The sequence below is a fragment of the Mchenga conophoros genome, linkage group LG3 (assembly GCF_057382185.1).
Source record: "Mchenga conophoros isolate Kocher_MC1m ecotype Shallow Benthic linkage group LG3, M_conophoros_male_GT1.1, whole genome shotgun sequence".
Taxonomy (NCBI): Eukaryota; Metazoa; Chordata; class Actinopteri; order Cichliformes; family Cichlidae; genus Mchenga; species Mchenga conophoros.
The window spans coordinates 85503319-85509318 of NC_140528.1; the positions used below are offsets into that span (position 1 = coordinate 85503319).

Genomic DNA, 6000 nt, shown 5'->3' on the forward strand with positions numbered 1-6000 from the left:
CTACACCACACCAGGGCCTGTGGCTGCTGGCTGAGGCGACTTATACCACACCAGGGCCCTTTTGCTGCTGGCTGAGGCCACTTACACCACACCAGTGCCTGTGGCTTCTGTCTGAGGCGACTTACACCACACCAGGGCCTGTGGCTGCTGGCTGAGGCCAATTATACCACACCAGGGTCTGTGGCTCTTGCTCAGGCCACTTACACCACACCAGGGCCTGTGGCACTGGCTGAGGCCACTTACACCACACCAGGGCCTGTGGCTGCTGGCTGAGGCCACTTACACCACAACAGGGCCTGTGGCTGCTGGCTGAGGCCACTTACACCACACCAGGGCCTGTGGCTGCTGGCTGAGGCCACCTACACCACACCAGGCCTGTGGCTGCTGGCTGAGGCGACTTACACCACACCAGGGCCCTTTTGCTGCTGGCTGAGGCCACTTACACCACACCAGTGCCTGTGGCTTCTGGCTGAGGCGACTTACACCACACCAGGGCCTGTGGCTGCTAGCTGATGCCACCTACACCACACCAGGGCCTGAGTGACCGGCTGGGGCCACTTACACCACATCAGGGCCTGTGGCTCTGGCTGAGGCCACTTACACCACACCAGGGCCTGTGGCTGCTGGCTGAGGCGACTTACACCACACCAGGGCCCTTTTGCTGCTGGCTGAGGCCACTTACACCACACCAGTGCCTGTGGCTTCTGGCTGAGGCGACTTACACCACACCAGGGCCTGTGGCTGCTGGCTGAGGCCACTTACACCACACCAGGGCCTGTGGCTGCTGGCTTAGGCCACCTACACCACACCAGGGCCTTAGTTGCTATTGAGGCCAATTACACCACACCATGGTCTGTGGCTCTTGCTCAGGCCACTTACACCACACCAGGGCCTGTGGCACTGGCTGAGGCCACTTACACCACACCAGGGCCTGTGGCTGCTGGCTGAGGCCACTTACACCACACAAGGGCTTGTGGCTGCTGGCTGAGGCCACCTACACCACACCAGGGCCTGTGGCTCTTGCTCAGGCCACTTACACCACACCAGGGCCTGTGGCTCTTGCTCAGGCCACTTACACCACACCAGGGCCTGTGGCTCTTGCTCAGGCCACTCATATCACACCAGGCCCTGTGCTTCTGGCTGAGGCCACTTAGACCACACCAGGGCCTGTGGCTGCTGGCTGAGGCCACCTACACCACACCAGGGCCTGTGGCTGCTGGCTGAGGCCATCTACACCACACCAGGGCCTGTGCTGCTTGCTGTGGCCATGTACAACACATCAGGCCCTGTGCTGGTTCCTGAGGCCATCTTCAACAATCCAGGGCCTGTGCTGTTGGATAAATGCCAAACTGAGCCTTTGGGTTAGGGTATTATGCAAACATGCAGGTATGGTTATAGGATTATCTTCGTAACTTCAGGTACTTGCCACCTAATCACTTGAATCCATAAATTGAGACATTGTGCTGGAGCCAGCAGCTTACGGCCATACCACCCTGAGCACGCCCGACCTCGTCTGATCTCGGAAGCTAAGCAGGGCTGGGCTTGGTTAGTACTTGGATGGGAGACTGCCTGGGAAAACCTGGTGCTGTAAGCCTTTCATTTTCATGTCATTGAACCGCTTTTGATCCAGAGAAGGGGTGTATTAAAAGACCAAAAGCAGCTGCCCATTAATGAGGGTACATTAACGACATTGCTTTTGGCTGTTTTCCAATGTCTTGTGCTGCTAGCTGATGCCACCTACACCAAACCAGGGCCTTAGTTGCTATTGAGGCCAATTACACCACACCAGGGTCTTTGGCTCTTGCTCAGGCCACCTACACCACACCAGGGCCTGAGGCACTGGCTGAGGCCACTTACACCACACCAGGGCCTGTGGCTCTGGCTGAGGCCACTTACACCACACCAGGGCCTGTGGCTGCTGGCTGAGGCCACTTACACCACACCAGGGCCTGTGGCTGCTGGCTGAGGCCACTTACACCACACCAGGGCCTGTGGCTGCTGGCTGAGGCCACTTACACCACACCAGGGCCTTAGTTGCTATTGAGGCCAATTACACCACACCATGGTCTGTGGCTCTTGCTCAGGCCACTTACACCACACCAGGGCCTGTGGCACTGGCTGAGGCCACTTACACCACACCAGGGCCTGTGGCTGCTGGCTGAGGCCACTTACACCACACAAGGGCTTGTGGCTGCTGGCTGAGGCCACCTACACCACACCAGGGCCTGTGGCTGCTGGCTGAGGCCACCTACACCACACCAGGGCCTGTGGCTCTTGCTCAGGCCACTTACACCACACCAGGGCCTGTGGCTCTTGCTCAGGCCACTTACACCACACCAGGGCCTGTGGCTCTTGCTCAGGCCACTCATATCACACCAGGCCCTGTGCTTCTGGCTGAGGCCACTTAGACCACACCAGGGCCTGTGGCCGCTGGCTGAGGCCACTTACACCACACCAGGGCCTGTGGCTGCTGGCTGAGGCCATCTACACCACACCAGGGCCTGTGGCTGCTGGCTGAGGCGACTTACACCACACCAGGCCCTTTTGCTGCTGGCTGAGGCCACTTACACCACACCAGTGCCTGTGGCTTCTGGCTGAGGCGACTTACACCACACCAGGGCCTGTGGCTGCTGGCTGAGGCCACTTACACCACACCAGGGCCTGTGGCTCTTGCTCAGGCCACTCACATCACACCAGGCCCTGCGCTTCTGGCCGAGGCCATCTTCACCAAACCAGGCCCTGTGGCTCTTGCTCAGGCCACTTACACCACACCAGGGCCTGTGGCTCTGGCTTAGGCCACTTACACCACACCAGGGCCTGTGGCACTTGCTCAGGCCACTTACACCACACCAGGGCCTGTGGCTGCTGGCTGAGGCCACTTACACCACACCAGGGCCTGTGGCTCTTACTCAGGCCACTTACACCACACCAGGGCCTGTGGCACTGGCTGAGGCCACTTAGACCACACCAGGGCCTGTGGCTGCTGGCTGAGGCCACTTACACCACACCAGGGCCTGTGGCTGCTGGCTGAGGCCACTTACACCAAACCAGGGCCTGTGGCTGCTTGCTGAGGCCATCTTCACCAAACCAGGCCCTGTGCTGCTTGCTGTGGCCATGTAAAACACACCAGGTCCTGTGCTGGTTCTTGAGGCCATCTTCAACAATCCAGGGCCTGTGCTGTTGGATAAATGCCAAACTGAGCCTTTGGGTTAGGGTATTATGCAAACATGCAGGTATGGTTATAGGATTGTCTTCGTAACTTCAGGTACTTGCCACCTAATCACTTGAATCCATAAATTGAGACATTGTGCTGGGGCCAGCAGCTTACGGCCATACCACCCTGAGCACGCCCGACCTCGTCTGATCTCGGAAGCTAAGCAGGGCTGGGCTTGGTTAGTACTTGGATGGGAGACTGCCTGGGAATACCTGGTGCTGTAAGCCTTTCATTTTCATGTCATTGAACCGCTTTTGATCCAGAGAAGGGGTGTATTAAAAGACCAAAAGCAGCTCCCCATTAATGAGGGCACATTAACGACATTGCTTTTGGCTGTTTTCCAATGTCTTGTGCTGCTAGCTGATGCCACTTACACCACACCAGGGCCTGTGGCTGCTGGCTGAGGCCACTTACACCACACCAGGGCCTGTGGCTGCTGGCTGAGGCCACCTACACCACACCAGGGCCTTAGTTGCTATTGAGGCCAATTACACCACACCAGGGCCTGTGGCTGCTGGCTGAGGCCACCTACACCACACCAGGGCCTGTGGCTGCTGGCTGAGGCCACTTACAACACACCAGGGCCTGTGGCTCTTGCTCAGGCCACTCATATCACACCAGGCCCTGTGCTTCTGGCCGAGGCCATCTTCACCAAACCAGGCCCTGTGCTGCTTGCTGTGGCCATGTACAACACACCAGGCCCTGTGCTGGTTCCTGACGCCATCTTCAACAATCCAGGGCCTGTGCTGTTGGATAAATGCCAAACTGAGCCTTTGGGTTAGGGTATTATGCAAACATGCAGGTATGGTTATAGGATTGTCTTCGTAACTTCAGGTACTTGCCACCTAATCACTTGAATCCATAAATTGAGACATTGTGCTGGGGCCAGCAGCTTACGGCCATACCACCCTGAGCACGCCCGACCTCGTCTGATCTCGGAAGCTAAGCAGGGCTTGGCTTGGTTAGTACTTGGATGGGAGACTGCCTGGGAATACCTGGTGCTGTAAGCCTTTCTTTTTCATATCATTGAACCGCTTTTGATCCAGAGAAGGGGTGTATTAAAAGACCAGAAGCAGCTCCCCATTAATGAGGGCACATTAACGACACTGCTTTTGGCTGTTTTCCAATGTTTTGTGCTGCTAGCTGATGCCACCTACACCACACCAGGGCCTGAGTGACCGGCTGGGGCCACTTACACCACATCAGGGCCTGTGGCTCTGGCTGAGGCCACTTACACCACACCAGGGCCTGTGGCTGCTGGCTGAGGCCAGTTACACCACACCAGAGCCTGTGGCTGCTGGCTGAAGCCACTTACACCACACCAGGGCCTTAGTTGCTATTGAGGCCACTTACACCACACCAGGGCCCTTTTGCTGCTGGCTGAGGCCACTTACACCACACCAGTGCCTGTGGCTTCTGGCTGAGGCGACTTACACCACACCAGGGCCTGTGGCTGCTGGCTGAGGCCACTTACACCACACCAGGGCCTGTGGCTGCTGGCTTAGGCCACCTACACCACACCAGGGCCTTAGTTGCTATTGAGGCCAATTACACCACACCATGGTCTGTGGCTCTTGCTCAGGCCACTTACACCACACCAGGGCCTGTGGCACTGGCTGAGGCCACTTACACCACACCAGGGCCTGTGGCTGCTGGCTGAGGCCACTTACACCACACAAGGGCTTGTGGCTGCTGGCTGAGGCCACCTACACCACACCAGGGCCTGTGGCTCTTGCTCAGGCCACTTACACCACACCAGGGCCTGTGGCTCTTGCTCTGGCCACTTACACCACACCAGGGCCTGTGGCTCTTGCTCAGGCCACTCATATCACACCAGGCCCTGTGCTTCTGGCTGAGGCCATCTTCACCAAACCAGGCCCTGTGCTGCTTGCTGTGGCCATGTACAACACACCAGGCCCTGTGCTGTTTCCTGAGGCCATCTTCAACAATCCAGGGCCTGTGCTGTTGGATAAATGCCAAACTGAGCCTTTGGGTTAGGGTATTATGCAAACATGCAGGTATGGTTATAGGATTGTCTTCGTAACTTCAGGTACTTGCCACCTAATCACTTGAATCCATAAATTGAGACATTGTGCTGGGCCCAGCAGCTTACGGCCATACCACCCTGAGCACGCCCGACCTCGTCTGATCTCGGAAGCTAAGCAGGGCTGGGCTATGTTAGTACTTGGATGGGAGACTGCCTGGGAATACCTGGTGCTGTAAGCCTTTGATTTTCATGTCATTGAACCGCTTTTGATCCAGAGAAGGGGTGTATTAAAAGACCAAAAGCAGCTGCCCATTAATGAGGGCACATTAACGACACTGCTTTTGGCTCTTTTCCAATGTCTTGTGCTGCTAGCTGATGCCACCTACACCACACCAGGGCCTGAGTGACCGGCTGGGGCCACTTACACCACATCAGGGCCTGTGGCTCTGGCTGAGGCCACTTACACCACACCAGGGCCTGTGGCTGCTGGCTGAGGCCAGTTACACCACACCAGAGCCTGTGGCTGCTGGCTGAAGCCACTTACACCACACCAGGGCCTTAGTTGCTATTGAGGCCACTTACACCACACCAGGGCCTGTGGCTGCTGGCTGAGGCCACCTACACCACACCAGGGCCTGTGGCTGCTGGCTGAGGCCACTTACACCACACCAGGGCCTGTGGCTGCTGGCTGAAGCCACTTACACCACACCAGGGCCTTAGTTGCTATTGAGGCCACTTACACCACACCAGGGCCTGTGGCTGCTGGCTGAGGCCACCTACACCACACCAGGGCCCTTTT

General features: G+C 57.6%; 2 non-coding genes and 2 pseudogenes across 2 annotated transcripts; all 4 read left to right on the forward strand.

Moving 5' to 3' along the window:
* The first annotated feature begins 1475 nt into the window (after positions 1–1475).
* LOC146581397 (5S ribosomal RNA) lies at positions 1476–1594 on the forward strand. Its single transcript, XR_014892061.1, has one exon. It is a non-coding gene; the product is annotated as a 5S ribosomal RNA (ribosomal RNA).
* Positions 1595–3322: 1728 nt separating this feature from the next.
* Positions 3323–3441, forward strand: LOC146581398 (5S ribosomal RNA). Its single transcript, XR_014891896.1, has one exon. It is a non-coding gene; the product is annotated as a 5S ribosomal RNA (ribosomal RNA).
* A 664-nt stretch (positions 3442–4105) lies between these two features.
* On the forward strand, positions 4106–4224 carry LOC146581399 (5S ribosomal RNA; annotated as a pseudogene).
* Positions 4225–5321: 1097 nt separating this feature from the next.
* On the forward strand, positions 5322–5440 carry LOC146581400 (5S ribosomal RNA; annotated as a pseudogene).
* Positions 5441–6000: the final 560 nt, after the last annotated feature.